Below are 17,651 nucleotides of genomic sequence, written 5' to 3'. Positions count from 1 at the left end.
GAAGTAGTTAAGGCACGTCGTGTCAAGTTGTTGGTGAGTCATGAGACGGAAGATCTTCTCCGGACAAGGAGGTGCACTCCTCTAGCCTGCAAGTTGTCTGCACTGAATGTGCGTGGCGGCAGCAGTGCCCTGCGAGCAATGGAGCCGACTGGGCGGGCAGCTGTGAAGTGGTGGGACACAGAGGCGGAGGGCAGGTAGCGGTCTGCTTACGTCAGCAGCCCGGCCGGAACAGCAGCGGGGAGGCGCACCCCTTCACGGTCTGCCGGCAACGGGCGGCGCTGTCTCGCCGCGAGCTCTTCCAACACGTGCCTGTGCTGCCAGCACTGCACTGAGAATCACGATGCCACTCGGCACTGCTGCGCTAGCTGCCGCTGTTCAACGTAGGCGAGCGAGCAGTCAGGAGGCGCAATAAAAATGGAAATCGCGCCTCTGTACGGCTCTTCACACATTCTAACTTCCCTGAAGTTGGAAACGATAACCTCGATTCTCACATGTTATTATTCACACTACAAAGCGCAGGACATAGCCGCCCCATTGTATTTAAGATGTATATTGAAAGAATTTTGTCTTATTTCATCCAAGGAGTTTGCCTAGTAGTAATATCAGCAGGCTATACAAGCGAACTCATATGCAGCACTTGTTGCTGTAGGCTGTTTAGATTATTGTGGTGCAAAAGGGTAACGAACCACCACAGATTATACTCCAAAGCAGTAAGTATCACAGTAACAGCGTGAATGATAAAATCACAAAGACACATTTATTCGTTCACTGGCGGGAGGAGAAAATTCCAACACCAGGAAATACTTAATGTACATAATGAAATTTCAGGAATGCATTTGTTTCGGTAACATATTTAAGTTATTAATGTTGCAAGATCACACGTTAATGTAAGGGCGAGATAAGTCACTGCAAGTGTGAAATGCAGATATACAGCGTGTTCTGTATTTTAATTTAAATAACTTACCTGTTACCAACTGTTTGTCTAAAATTGTGAGCCGTATATTTGTGACTATTACAGCGCCATCTATCACAAAGCGAAAAAAATAGCCCAACTAAAACATTCATATTTCTTTACGTACTACACCAATATGTAATAAAAATGGGGGTTCCTATTTAAAAAAACGCAGTTGATATCCGTTTGGCCTATGACAGCGCCATCTAGCGGGCCAACCATAGCGCCGTCTGGTTTCCCCCTTCAAGCTACACAAGTTTCGTTCTTTGCAGTTTTTTCGTTTGGCGCTTATTTCGTGAGGTATTTGGCCCGGTCACGATCAATAATCCACCCTGTATAAATAATCGGTGTGTCCGTCCCTGGTAGCTGAGTGGTCACCGCGACAGAATGTCGTGCCTAACGGCCTTGGTTCGATTCCCGGATGGGTCGGAGATTTTCTCCGCTCAGGGACTGGGTGTTGTCTTGTCCTTACCATCATCATTTCATCCCCATCGACACGCACGTCGCCGAAATGGCGTCAATTAGAAAGGCTTGCACCAGGCGAACGGTCTACCCGACTGGAGGCCCTAACCAAACGGCGTTTCCAATAACGGGGTAACCTCCAAATTCGGATTCCAAGCATGGAAACATACGTCCATTGTGCCATACAGGTGCCAGATGTCACTTTGTGGGATTAAGTTCCTTGCCTGTTGCACTTGGTCGGTCAACACGGAGATCATTAACGCTGTTTGTGGGAGACGCTGGAGCTGTAATTCGATGATGTCCCACATGTATTCGATTGCAGAGAGATCTGGTGATCGAGCAGGGCAAGGCAATATGTCGACACTCTGTAGCTCATGTCGGTTTGTAACAGCAGCATGTGGGCGAGTGATATCCTGTTGGAAAACGGTCGCTGGAATGCTGTTCACGGATGGTAGCACAACAGTACTAGTTTATACTACAGATCTGCAGTCAGAGCGCGTGGGATAGTTACGAGAGTGCTCCCGTTGTCATACGAAATCTCACGCCAGGCTATGACTCCATGCGTGTGCAGTGTGTCTGGCACGCAGACAGGTTGGCTGCAGGCCCTCGAGCTGGCTACCTTCAAACCAACACCTGGCCATCACTGTCACCGAGGCAGAACCAACTTTTATAAGAAAAAACAACCTATGCCCTGCCCTCCAATGAGCTCTCGCTTGACACCACTGAAGTCACAAATGACGATAGTCTGGGATTAATGGAATCCATGCAACAGGACATCTGGCTAGGAACTTTCCACAAAATAAGCGATTTGAAACAGTTCATCTTGTCAATGGGGTGCCAACTGCTGCTCAGATCGCTGCTACATGATGCGATAGAGCCATACGTCCAATACGGTGCTTTTATCTCTCGGTAGAGCTACATGGCTTCCGGAGACCGGTCTTCTTCAGACTGTACATTCTTTTGACCACAGCTGCCAGCAGTAATGCACAGTAGCTACATTCCTTCCGCGTTCCTCTGCAATGTCGTGGAAGGAACATCCACCTTCTCGTAGCCTATTACACGACCACGTTAAAACAGTGAATTCTTGACTAACATCGTCTCACTACATACAATCCCAAAGGTAACTAACGTTTGACGACAAGAAAAATTCTGTGCCGGACCGGGACTCAAACGCGGATTTCCCGTTTTTCTCGAGCGGTCGCCTTACCATTTGGCTATCCGTGCACGACTCACGGCCCGACCCAAACCTCCATATGTCGTCAACCATGCATCTACGATCTGTACTCGTAAATCCATTACGTATATTCCTGTACAGGACAGACGTTGTACTTGGAAGTCGCTTGACCGGTATTGGCAGAGAAATACGATATTGCAGTGCCTGTGTTAAGCGGATTATAAACCAAGCTGCCATTATAAGGCAGTCTACAGTAGCCAACGTAGCTACTTCGCGAGCAGCGGTCAGTCTCTTCATCACTATCTAGCAAAGAACACAAGCCCTAAGTGAACTTAGCTCTTTTAGGAACACAAATAATTGGAAGGCCCAGACTAAGAAGTGATTACGTGAAACCTAAGCCAGACGCGATACACGAACTTAAAGTTGCGGCTGCTGCAACAGTCGCTGTACCTTACGTTTCTACTACGGTTTCTGAACCACTAGTATTACTTAATGTTTGCTGGCTGAAACCGAATCAACCGACAGTCTACTGAATAACGACATCCTAAGTGGACAATTACGTCACATAAGCGATAGCCTACCGCTGATAAATGCAGAAAAGAGAAAGCACTACACGTACATGAAAACTACTCGGTTTTTACTTCGAAACAGAAGCACCTAAGAGAATATAAAGGTGCGCCATGCACAAACTAGAGACTCTGGCTTATAGTAGAGTTGCTATAGTTAGACCTGATAACAATATGAGAGCAGGACGGCGGGGTCAAGTGAGTGGCGTGGAGGGGGGGGGGGGAGGGGGGAAGGTCTCTTCCAGGCCTATACGAATTCAATAGCAGGTAGTCGGAATATATCGATGCAATTACGAACACTCGCATTTCGTCGTAATTTGACGACCGTTTTCAACTAACAGTAGATTACAATGCTTTCTTAAACGTATGAACGAAGAACACTGGAAAGGAGTCGTTGCACGAAGAGGAGCCGTCAGGTGACGATAAATGGCTCTAAGCACTATGGGCCTTAACATCTGAGGTCATCAGTCCCCTACACTTAGAACTATTTAAACCTAACTAATCTAAGGACATCACACACATCCATGCCCAAGGTAGTATACGAACCTGCGACCGTAGGAGACGATATTAATAGGAGCAAGAGCCATGAATGCTACTAAGGTGAAGAACGAGCTAATGAGCAAGATTAATTCCAGCTTTAAATCTATGGAAGGTAAATTATGTGAAGTATTAAGTAAAATTTTAAAAAAATTTCTAGCTCAGATAAATGGTAGTATTAAGTCCCCGGCCAGAGGATAGAGGTGTAAAGTGGAAACTTGATAATGAACGGAGAGTATTTAAAACTGTAAGGAAGCTGAGAGAAGAAATTAAGGACAGTACTAGTAAGATAAGGTCTGAAATCTGTACAGGTAAGCGGGAAATAATTGTAACAATCGCTCATGTTGCTGAGAATGTCGATAATTGTAGTTATAAAGTTACGCGTGACGTAAACATGGTGCCGGCAAAGACTTAAGAAACAGGAAACATGAACCTCGAACATCCATTTACTGCCTATTAACTGTGACCATGGCCAAAAATACCGTAGTACTGAAATGTTACACTATGTTTTAGGTTTGGTAGTACATACACGATCAGCAGAATGCTGGAACTATCAGAGAAACAGCACTATCAGGGCTAATTGAAACGTGTGGGATGTTTAACGCATACAATGAGTACGGTAAGATATTTTCGGGTGTATATTTGATGGAAGTAATACAGTTCCAAATTAAGAACTAATTAGTGAACAGATAGACAAGACAAATACGAAAAATTAGCATCGCACCATTCTGCGTGAAAGAAGAAGTGTATTTGGAAATGTTTTTATGAGTGCTAGTAACAACTGAGACACTGGAACTGAGACTACAAAGTGAGACAAGGAAAATGCCAAAGGATACAATGTTAAAAAGTTCAACTATATTGACAATTTCGATGATACAGACCTTAGAGGAGCTGTAATGAGCTATTATTATTACGGGTAAGGCAGAAAATTTGAAAGAAGGTCAACAGGTATTGTGACAGAAATTTTTGTGGTACCAGTCGCAGAAATTTGTAGTTTAACCAGAAAGAATTGAAGGGCTGGGAGCAAAAACATGGTAACATCCATTTTGTTAAAAATTGAGATATGGTAGCCTTGAGACCGTTAATGTGGTAAGCCACCAGGAAATCACGTAGTTCCAGCAAAATCCAACAGATGGCACAGTAATATACATTTTGATAATCCAAAACTGCATCATCTAAAAGTCATACGTTGCTATCCCACAGACGCAATGGCAACGTGGAGAGAGATTTATTCCTCTAAAAGGCAAAAGGAAACGAGAATGAAACTTAGTTTTGAAAATCTTAATCATAGTAATACATTGTTTGAAGGATCTGACAGTGAGTATATTATGTCCAATGATGAAGAAAGTGATGAAGTTCATAGTGTCAGCAATGTAAGGACGTGGCCCAGCTTACATTTGGGTTATGTTGGTTAACATGTTTTGATCTTAGAAAACTAATCATGCGTTTTGTGTGCGTATAAAGAACAAAAAGTGTAATTTAAAACGTTATTAGACTACCTTTTATGCATTATAAGCCGTTGAGCTACTTTCTGTAATCATCAGTGCGTATTTATTTGGCTTACCATGTTTTGCACTTCCGAAATGAACACTTGCAGAGGGTTGCAGTTGCAAATCTAATACGCTAATCGCAGTGTTGCTCTTGTTATTTTCAGTTCTCTGGGAAAAGAAGGAAAACATAGATGAATTTAGAAAGTACACAAACTGTGACAGAACCATTTGAGCTGCAGGAACAAAACGCAGAGAGTGGAAATGAAAATGTTCCTGTAAAAAAAAAAAAAAAAAAAAAAAAAAAAAAAAAAAAAATTAAAAGTAACCAAAGGTAGGGAAAGAAACAGAACAGGAAAGCAGGCTTGAGTACACAACGGTTAACAAAGGAATTATTATGGGAAAATGGGAAATAGGTCATCACTGTGAGTGCAAGTTTAGCTGAGATTCCACAAGAACTTAGGCAAAAAATGTTTTCAGAGTTCTGGGGCATGAAGAACTATGATGTCCTGTAGTCGTATTTACTTGGACGAATCAAAGTCATCCCAATTTTCACCTAGATACACAAAAAAGAGTGAGGAAAGTAGAAGATCTAATGGTGTAGTGTACTGTTTTGAAAGATTCTATGGAAGTGGTAGTTTGTAAAGTAGCATTTCTAAGCATACAAGTCATAGACTTCAAAAGTTGAGAGGAAGGGTTGAGATTATGGCTAGAAAACTAGCGCTAGGTCGGATCACCCCTCCTTTGGATCAGAGAGGCCTTCATGCTACTAGAAATAATGCTTTTAGTGACAATCAGAGAAATTATGTAACTGATCATATTAACAAAGTTCTGAAATAGAGAAGTGATTAGAGTTGGAAAGATAACTCAGATAGCGTTTATATTGAACACAAACACTTAATTAGAAGTATTTATGATGATTATGTCAATAATTCCTGCAAAGGAAATACACTAAAACAAGTTTCCTTCGACAAGTACAGAATAATCTTCAGAACACTGACTATATATTTCAGACATCCAAAGACTGACACAAGGAAAACTTGGGACACACTTTCCTTGAAAATTAAAGACTGCAAATTAAGAAATGATACCAAGGAACGCCATGAGTTAGAAGTTCAACAAGAACAGCACATAAAAAGAGCACAAGCTGGAGTTAAAAAAATAAAAGGAAATGCAGACTTAGCGAAAGCTGAAGAAGATACTTATCTGTTTACATTCGACCTTCAACCAGCACTGCCTCTTCCTAAACTGAGTACTGATCTAGCGTTTTATTCCAGGAAATTGTGGTACTGCACTTTTATTGCACATGGCAGCAAGTCTGGGCTACATTACGTCTATATTTGGGATGATCCAACTGCTGGCTGTTGATCAGAGGAGATCATAAGGTGTTTATTTTAATTTGCGGGGTAATAAATTTGTTTTCGTAAGTGACAACTGTGGCGGCCAAAACAAAAATTGGTCTATGGTAACTTTTTTATTATATCTCATTGCTCCTCGTCGCTCTGAAAACGTAGAACATCATTTCCCTATTTCATGCCACATGATGCTTCCTTCAGACCAAGATATAGGCCACAAAGAGAGCTATGTAAGAAAGCTTGCACAGGTTGTGTACGTTCCACAACAATAGGTTGAAATTATAGAAATTCTTCTGAAAAAAGTTTATAGTAACCAGAATGATGCAGAAGAACTTCGTAAATCTGGATAACCTCGGGAAATATTTTACGTTCAGAACAAGGACTGTCAAAAAGGAATCAGATCAACTCAAAGATGCAGTTACCTTCTCACGTTCAATGGATGATCCAACGAAATTAAACATTAAGTAGCAACGTAATGGTCTGGATGAAACAGTGAATCTTTGTTCGATAGGTCAAGCAGCAAAGGCAGTCTTTCCATTAAAGTACAATGGACCGAAAAAAGCAGATCCGTTAAAAGTGAAAGACATTTTATCCCTTATTGGAACAATATTACAACAAGGTGAAGATAGGTCACAGACCAGAAGAATAGTTAGTGGGAAAGATCTGTTCTACAATGATAACTGGACATACAGAAATACAATAAATCCCATTGTACTTCAATAACAATGTTCACTACACTTTTCCTACTTCTTAAATAGTTCAAATGGCTCTGAGCACTATGCGACTTAACTTCTGAGGTCATCAGTCGCCTAGAACTTAGAACTAATTTAACCTAAGTAACCTAAGGACAACACACATATCCATGCCCGAGGCAGGATTCGAACCTGCGACCGTAGCGGTCGCTCGGCTCCAGACTGTAGCGCCTAGAACCGCACGGCCAGTGCGGCCTGCCCTACTTCTCAATATGGGTGCGAAAAATTCAGAATGTGTTATGGAACTCAGATTCATGAAATATTATTGTACTAAACATGTTCACTAGTATTAATTAAGGTTCGTATCTGATACAAATAAATTCTTAGAAGAGAAAATTACATATGCTCTTAAATATTCAGTATATCTTTTACATCAGTATTAAGATATTGTCATAAGTATATTGTTTGTGTTATGGTATAATGTTTTCAACAGATGTTGATAATTCTTATTCCTTAAGAGTTACCTGATGTTAAACATACCACCATTTGCCTATTATTAGGTTTATTTTAACATGTGTGCCTGTATTAGATAATTTTGATTTCAGTTGTTGATTACTGAACAATGAACAAATGGTTTTATATTATTTCTAATAAATAAAACAGAAATAGCTTGTAATTCTTCAAGCTTTCCCGGCGAGGCGTTGTCGTGTTGATTAATCTGGTTTCTGCCGGTTATTCGCGTCTTTCCTGCACGATTTTTCAACTGATACACAGTATCAGACAGCATCTGAAGAAGACTGCGAGCCACGCAGTTCAAATATCGTGCAAGGAAGACGCGAATAAGCGGCAGAAACACGATTAATCAACGTGGAAATAACTTTTCATATTAAGAAGGTTATTTCCATCAGTCTATTTGAATAAGACAGTTATGTGATACACAGTGTGACACAGCACAATTTTGTCACGAACTGAATAATAAATATAAATGAGTCTCTATACTGAACTGACGTAACTATTATTGTTAAAAAAAGCATGGTAATCAACATCTGGGATGAAATTTCCCGTGAAAAACATGGTAAGCCACACAAAACGGTTACAAAATACTCAAAGAGATTATTCTGATTTGATAAAATGCTTCTTTATATTAGATTATGATAGCTGTGAATTTTCCATCTTACAATGTGTAATGTACATTTCAGGACAAGAAAAGCTCAATTATCTTGGAACTTGGTTTTTGTGGGTTACCATGTAACTGCCCCCAACCCTTCAATTTATCGACCAACGGAATGGTCGTCCACGTGAATAGTCAGACAGGTCGCTAAACGAATAGAAGAACAGTGGGGAATCGGCTTTGTAATGCATGTAAGTGAATAAAAATTGTATGTAACACATGTAACTAGGAATTATATACTCTCGCTGAGTGAAAGAACCGGAAGCAAAAGATACATTTGTCTGTACGAAACGACAAAAAATAAAGGTGATTATTTTAGAGAAAAGAGGATTTAATCTTGGATGTACATGAATAAACATTTTTAATTACCACAGCAATTTAAAGCGGCAAGCAGTATTATTAAAGCTTTCATGAAATATTGATGCTTTTATATAGAATTACTCAGTTTCACACAATGCCACAAGTGGAACCTGTGTTACTCTGGCTGACGAGTCGGCCTTCATTTTCGGATAGCATTAGCGTATTTTTTGTGTCATACCATTACAGGAGTAATGTATTCTACCTTCGTAGTAGTCTTTAGACGTTTTCGGAGTCACTGCATGTCTGTGATTCAAATAGTGTGGTTAGTTTCTATTAAACTGTGATGTGCTCATGGTACGGTTACACCTGAGGCTAAAAGAATAGCTGTATTAAGTAATGGAATTTGTATAGGATTGAAAGGTTGAATTCCTATTGGAGGTCATAACGTTTCTAGTTCAATTGTTGGTGCTAGTCTTCTTCTAAAGAAGGCTCAGAAGAATGAAACAAAGAACACTACTTCTGATGCAATAAATAGGATTATTCATCATCGTAATCCAATTGATACAAATCCTGTATGTAATCCTTGATAAGTTCCTTCCCGTATTACATCTCATCATCATTGAATTATACACTCCTGGAAATGGAAAAAAGAACACATTGACACCGGTGTGTCAGACCCACCATACTTGCTCCGGACACTGCGAGAGGGCTGTACAAGCAATGATCACACGCACGGCACAGCGGACACACCAGGAACCGCGGTGTTGGCCGTCGAATGGCGCTAGCTGCGCAGCATTTGTGCACCGCCGCCGTCAGTGTCAGCCAGTTTGCCGTGGCATACGGAGCTCCATCGCAGTCTTTAACACTGGTAGCATGCCGCGACAGCGTGGACGTGAACCGTATGTGCAGTTGACGGACTTTGAGCAGGGCGTATAGTGGGCATGTGGGAGGCCGGGTGGACGTACCGCCGAATTGCTCAACACGTGGGGCGTGAGGTCTCCACAGTACATCGATGTTGTCGCCAGTGGTCGGCGGAAGGTGCACGTGCCCGTCGACCTGGGACCGGACCGCAGCGATGCACGGATGCACGCCAAGACCGTAGGATCCTACGCAGTGCCGTAGGGGACCACACCGCCACTTCCCAGCAAATTAGGGACACTGTTGCTCCTGGGGTATCGGCGAGGACCATTCGCAACCGTCTCCATGAAGCTGGGCTACGGTTCCGCACACCGTTAGGCCGTCTTCCGCTCACGCCCCAACATCGTGCAGCCCGCCTCCAGTGGTGTCGCGACAGGCGTGAATGGAGGGACGAATGGAGACGTGTCGTCTTCAGCGATGAGAGTCGCTTCTGCCTTGGTGCCAATGATGGTCGTATGCGTGTTTGGCGCCGTGCAGGTGAGCGCCACAATCAGGACTGCATACGACCGAGGCACACAGGGCCAACACCCGGCATCATGGTGTGGGGAGCGATCTCCTACACTGGCCGTACACCACTGGTGATCGTCGAGGGGACACTGAATAGTGCACGGTACATCCAAACCGTCATCGAACCCATCGTTCTACCATTCCTAGACCGGCAAGGGAACTTGCTGTTCCAACAGGACAATGCACGTCCGCATGTATCCCGTGCCACCCAACGTGCTCTAGAAGGTGTAAGTCAACTACCCTGGCCAGCAAGACCTCCGGATCTGTCCCCCATTGAGCATGTTTGGGACTGGATGAAGCGTCGTCTCACGCGGTCTGCACGTCCAGCACGAACGCTGGTCCAACTGAGGCGCCAGGTGGAAATGGCATGGCAAGCCGTTCCACAGGACTACATCCAGCATCTCTACGATCGTCTCCATGGGAGAATAGCAGCCTGCATTGCTGCGAAAGGTGGATATACACTGTACTAGTGCCGACATTGTGCATGCTCTGTTGCCTGTGTCTATGTGCCTGTGGTTCTGTCAGTGTGATCATGTGATGTATCTGACCCCAGGAATGTGTCAATAAAGTTTCCCCTTCCTGGGACAATGAATTCACGGTGTTCTTATTTCAATTTCCAGGAGTGTAGTTAATAAGGTAATTCTGAATACAATCATAAATAAATTAATGTTAAATACCGATGAAACAGTTGTAGTATGCCCCCCCCCCCCCAGATTCCTTTATTGGCGAAGATATTAAAAATTACTCTCCACGCTACACTAACTATGCGTTTGTTCGATGCAGCCAAATGCCTCTCGTATTGGTTTTCTGTAAGCACGTCATAATATATGTTACTCCATATCCAAATTTCACCTACACTGCCATGTCTTATTATCCGGTAATCGTTTTCCGATATGATCTCTCCTAATCTCCTTTCACGCCAGTTTTGCTGAGAAGCTTAACGGGTATACATGAGTTACGGAAGTTAGTTGTAGAACGCGGGCGGGTGGCGAAGGGTAAGAAGGAGAGCCGATCATATTGTTATTCACAGAAAATTCTACATCTATTAGGTTCGCTTGATATTCAATGCAGTAACTTCGTAATATCAGGTATATCTGTTGCACAACTAGCTTGCTGCCATTAAATCGTCACGTTCCGACCGTGCCTTTGAGATAGCCGCTAAAATCATTGCTTGTTGGCAGTGACAGCACGCGTGAGACTGCAGTTCGCTTCACCTGAGTTGCCCATGCGACAGTCTGGAAGAAGTAGGCCCTAAGCAGAAGACTATGCGTAATAGGTTAGTGTGTTTTAATGGACCCTGAATACACTATAAGTGTACTTTTTTCCACGATTTTCGGATACATTCACGACGTACAAATAAATTTGTTTTTCATAAAACCGTACACCTTCGTCAAAATCGTGACTGTAATCTTTAGTAACTCTGTAGTACAATGGAATCAAAAGAAAGCAACTGAAACCCACTATCGTTGTGATAAATGGTCACGGACTTGCATTTCCATAAGTGACTGGTGAGTGAGGCTGAAATACAGGGTGTCCGAAAAGACTTTCCCTGATTACTTAAATTGATAACTCAGGCTAGAAGTAAGATACAAATATGAAACTTGTGTCGAATTGTTTACAACTATCAAAGTTTTTTTCTGTTTTAGGTTTGCAGTTCGTAAGTAATGGATGAGGTGCAGTGTCCAAGAAGCCATGTTAACCAATCAGGAGAAGGCACAGTGTGTCCTGTGGTACCATGAGACACGATCACCAACCACAGTGCAGAGACACTTCCAGACAACATTTGGAAGGAATCCACTTGATGTCAAGAGCATTAAAGCCTGGTATGAGAAGTTCAAGAACACAGGATCGGTTGCTGACCTGCAGTGTATCTGGACATCTTTCAACTGTATGCTGTTCCTTAGCTGCTTCAGTATCACCCCTATGTGTGGTATCAGCAAGACGGTGCACCGCCTCATTGGAGTTTGGACGTCTGTGCCTATCTCGATATGACCTTTCTTGGGCGATGGATTGGTCGTGATGGGCCAACGGTTTGGCCCCCACGCTCTCCTGACATAACCCCATTAGACTTCTTATTATGGGGTTATGTCAAGGACAAGGACCAGATCTTGAAACCCTGCGGCAACGGATACTCACAGTCGTTGAATCGATCCCTCCAGTGATGTTGGCTAATGTGTGGACGGAAATTGAATATCGCCTAGATGTGCTACGTGCTACCAAGGGTGCTCAAGTGGAAGTTTACTGATGTGTGAAAAAAACTTTGATAGTTTGTAAACAATTAGACACCAGTTTCATATTTGTATCTCACTTCTAGCCTGAGTTATCAATTTATGTAATTGGGGAAAGACTTTTCGGACACCCTGCACATCTAAGGCTACTCACTGGTGGCCCTTCACTATGAGCGTAATGATACTGTGTGCTAATGGATTAGCTGTGGATTAAGGCATAGCGGAAAAGCCCTCAAGCATTTATACAAATGCCAAGTGTTCAAATGAACAAAGACAATAACTTCTTCAGACTTCAGATAATTCAGCCATCAAAGCAGTACAGAACTACGTCCGGCGCGCGGGAAATTTACGTGCTTGTTGGAGAGAAAATGAATCATAGAATGGAATACTGAGGCATCACATTTATCGAAAATGTAAACTCTATGACAAAATAAATGAAGCACCATGAAGGAATTATCCGAATGGGATGGAAATCGGTAGATGTGGTGTACATCTACAGACAAACAAATAATTATAATTCACAATTTTCAAGAAAAAGAGCTTTACGAGCTGGGCAAGTCAATATTGCGTTGGTCCACCTCTGCCCTTTACGCAAGCTGTTATTGGTTTGGTAGTGTCTGATAGAGTTGTTGTGTGTCGTCCTCGAGGATATCGTGCCGTATACTGTCCAGTTGGCGTTTTAGGTCGTCAAAATCCCGAACTGATCGAAAGCCCCTGCCCACTAGGCTCCAAACGTTCTCAATTGGGTAGAGATGCGGTAACGTCGCTGGCATAGGCAATAGGAGTGGCCATTATCTTGCTGAAATGTAAGTCCAGGATGGCTAGCCATGAAGGGCAGCAATATGGGGCGTAGAATATTGTCGAAGTACCACTGTGCTGCAAGCGGCCACGGATGACAGCGAAAATGGTCCTGCAAAGATATGAAATGGCACTACAGAACATCACCCCAGGTTATTGTCCATTATGCTGGGCGATAGTTAGGGGCATCTCCAAAATCTTATTTGCTGGAGTAGGATACCTTCAGTGATGAGTCCCACTTGGATCTGAGCCCCGATGGCCAGCGAAGACGTATCTGTAGACGCCTCAGACAGCAATGGGATACCAACCCGTCTTTCACCCGCCAGCCAGCCAGGCAACCAGGCGTCTGGGTGGCACTTCATGTCAGAATGGGACGCACTTGGTTATTATCCGCGGCATCTTTACAGCACAGCGGCACGTCCTCGATATTCTACGGCGAGAGTTTCTGCTGCTTGTCTTCCTGCTTGCCAAACCCCACCTTGGCAAGGAAGGTCGCTGCATCTCTCTCCGTTTGAGAAAGTTTGGAGTATTACAGGCGGGACCGTTCAATCAGTCAGCTCGCGATTTCGACGAACTAAAGCTCTAGCTGGACACAGTTTGACACAATACCCTTCAGGAAGATATTCAACAATTCTGTCAAACAATTCCAAGCCGAATAACTGCTTGAACAAGGATCGCAAGTCATTCGACACATTATTGACTTGCACAGTTCGTGAAGCTCTTTCTCTTGAATAACTCATCCAATTTTTCTAGCAATTACACTACTGGCCATTAAAATTGCGACACCGAGATGATGACGTGCTACAGACGCGAAATTTAACCGACAGGAAGAAGATGCTGTGATATGCAAATGATTAGCTTTTCAGAGCATTCACACAAGGTTGGTGCCGGTGGCGACACCTACAATGTGTTGACATGAGGAAAGTTTCCTACCGATTTCTCACACACAAACAGCAGTTGACCGGCGTTGCCTGGTGAAACGTTGTGATGCCTCGTGTAAGGAGGAGAAATGCGTACCATCACGTTTTACGACTACGATAAAGGTTGGATTGTAGCCTATCGCGATTGTGGTTCATCGTATCGCAACATTGCTCCTCGCGTTGATCGAGAGCCAATGACTGTTAGCAGAATATGGAATCGGCGGGTTCAGGAGGGTAATACGGAACGCCGTGCTGGATCTCAATGGCCTCGTATCACTAGCAGACGAGATGACAAGCAACTTATCCGCATGGCTGTAACGAATCGTGCAGCCACGTCTCGATCCCTGAGTCACCAGATGGGGACGTTTGCTAGACAACAACCATCTGCACGAACACCTCGACGACGTTTTCAGCAGCATGGAGTATCAGCTCGGAGACCATGTCTGCGGTTACCCTTGACGCTGCATCACAGACAGGAGCGCCTGCGATGGTGTACTCAACGACGTACCTGGGTGCACCAATGGAAAACCGTCATTTTTGGATGAATCCTGGTTCTTTTTACATGATGGTCCCCTCCGTATTTGGCGACATCGCGGTGAACGCACATTGGAAGCGTGTATTCGTCATCCCCATACTGGCGTATCATCTGGCGTGATGGTATCGGGTGCCATTGGTTACACGTCTCGGTCACCTCTTGGCATTGACGGCACTTTGAATAGTGGACGTTACATTTCAGATGTGTTACAACACGTGGCTCTACCCTTCATTCGATCCCTGCGAAACCTTACATTTCAGCAGGATAATGCACGACCGCATGTTGCCTTTCTGGATACAGAATATGTTCGACTACTGCCCTGGCCAACACATTCTCCAGATCTCTCCAATTGAAAACGTCTGGTCAATGGTGGTCGAGCAACTGGCTCGTCACAATACGCCAGTCATTACTCTTGATGAACTATGGTATCGTGTTGAAGCTGCATGGGCAGCTGTACTTATAACGCCATCCAAACTCTGTTTGACTCAATGGCCAGGCGTATCAAGGCCGTTATTATGGCCAGAGGTGGTTGTTCTGGGTAGTGATTTCTCAGGATCTATGCACCCAAATTGCGTGAAAATGTAATCACATGTCAGTTCTAGTATTATATATTTGTCCAATGAATACCCATTTGTCATCTGCATTTCTTCTTGGTGAAACAATTTTAATGGCCAGTAGTGTACTTTTGTTTGTCTGTACATGTGCATCACGTCTACCGATTTTCGTGCCAATCTGATGTTTCTTCGTGGTGCGTAGTTTCTGTTGTCTTAGAGTGTAATAGCAACATAAATGCTCTAGTTAAATGGCGGCCGAACTTAACTTAGGCTTTACAAACACGTTCGTCAGACTACCTGAAAATTTTGAAGTACGGTGTGTTTGAAAAAGAACTCCCTAGTTTTCATGTATCCTAGAATCTGTACAAAATAACGTACACTATTCTAACTTGTGGTGGGTGTTTGAATCATCAACTCTCCAAGTTCGACTTCCCTGCCGTAGGCAGGTCTGCTTGGCGCTGAAACGGCGGTAGTGCTGTTTTTTTCCTCTATTCCCACAGTTCAGCCCGGACGTGTGTGCAGTACAGTGCAGAGCAACTCAGCAACAATGTGAACGCCAAGCGCAGTTTGTTATTTGGCTGATGAGCGTCTGTTTCATGTCAGTGGAAGAGTTATTCGTTATAACTGCAGAATTTGGGGGCAGAGCATCCACATGAAATTATTCGGCATCAACGTAACTTTCCCAAAGTTAATGTCTGGTGCAGTTTGATTGAAGATCGCCGGCCGGGGCGGCCGAGCGGTTCTAGGCGCTACAGTCTGGAACCGCGCGATCGCTACAGTCGCAGGTTCGAATCCTGCCTAGGGCATGGATGTGTGTGATATCCTTAGGTTAGTTAGGTTTAAGTAGTTATAACTTCTAGGGGACTGATGACTTCATAAGTTAAGTCTCATAGTGCTCAGAGCCATTTCAACCATTTTTTTGATTGAAGATCGTGTGACTGGTCCTTTCAATTTTCTAGAAAAATCAGTAAACAGGGATGCTTATGTGACATGCTGACAGAGTACATCTTTCCCCAAATCGACGATATTGAGGCGCAAAAGGGGCTAGTTTTTTTCCAACAAGATGGCACCGCACCTCATTACAGTAACCATGTGCTTGTGGCTGTTGAAGCTCGCTTTCCAGGAAGGTGTTTCGGCAGGGCTGGTCCAATATCTTGGCCACCACGAAGCCCAGTTTTAAACCCATGGGACTTTCTCTTTTGGGGCCACATAAAAACGTTGTGTACAGTGAAAAGATCAGAGACGTCACTCATTTACGGGAAAGAATCGTCGTGGCAGTTAGGGCAGTTGCACCTTGAATGTTGGTGAATACGAAGCGAGAAGTGTAATATCGTCTCAACGTGTCCATGGCAACTAATGGATCCCACCTTGACGTCTATCAACATTAAACAAAACTTGAAGGAATTCTCTTTAGTGATATTTACTCATTGATGTAATTTTTCATTAATTTCCCCATTAAATTTATATTTAAAACAAGGGAGTTCTTTTCCTAACACCCTGTATTTTGCACGTTCTCACTTTCTAAACATTACCACTGGAGTATTTTATTTTTTTCGGAGAGATGTTATAGACTGCTGGAGAGGAAAAAATTCAACACCTTCAGGAACTGTGTTCAGTGACTCATGGGTACATACTGAAATGTAATGTTAATGATTCATTACTCACTGTCATCGGCAATCAGATGGCGCTCAGGAAGCCTATCAGTGAACCTTCTATCCTGAATCTGCAGGTAGTAACTGTGCTGAGTTTAGAGTTCAGAACTGGTTCCAACGTTCGTTCTAGGGTGTAATCGTGTCCCTCCAACGTGTATGCATTCTTGCTAAACAGCTCTAGCCATCTGAATGGGAAAGCATAGTGGGTTTGCGCGAATCTGGACAGACGTATGGAAGGAGTGCTGCACATGTTGAGCGCAATGAATCGGTGTTATATGGCTGCTTTCAGCAGAGGTCTGTGGAACATCCCCTCAGCTGTAAACCAAGTCTTGGACGTCTGCGTAGTACAGACGCACGTCAAGATCGACGCATTGTGCGAGCAGCGGTGGCCGACCTAAAATCACCCAGGGACGAAATTTGGACACATGCCGCAACTGCTGTGTCATCAGCGACCATAGAGAACTGTTTGCCTCTCGCAGGATTAAGATCAGGTTTGTCTGTGGCCTTGCTACCAAAGACAACACCACCAAGCACGGTTACTCTGGTGTCGTGAAACAGTTGACTGGAGGGTGGAATGGCGCTCTGTTGTCTTCAGTGATGAGAGTAGCTTCTGTCTGTATGCGAGTGATGGACAAACGCGTGCATGGCGTAGACGTGGTGAGCTGCATACGCACGTTTTGTTAGGTTTAAGTAGTTCTAAGTTCTAGGGGACTGACGACCTCAGATGTTAAGTCCCATAGTGCTCAGAGCCATTTGAACCATTTTTATCTAAACGTCGAAAAATACACGCTAACGCATATGAGTAAGAAAAATAAACCTATAATATTCGCGTACAATATGAGT

Source organism: Schistocerca cancellata, chromosome 5, assembly GCF_023864275.1.
Source record: "Schistocerca cancellata isolate TAMUIC-IGC-003103 chromosome 5, iqSchCanc2.1, whole genome shotgun sequence".
Classification (NCBI taxonomy): domain Eukaryota; kingdom Metazoa; phylum Arthropoda; class Insecta; order Orthoptera; family Acrididae; genus Schistocerca; species Schistocerca cancellata.
This window is presented reverse-complemented; position numbering follows the sequence as displayed.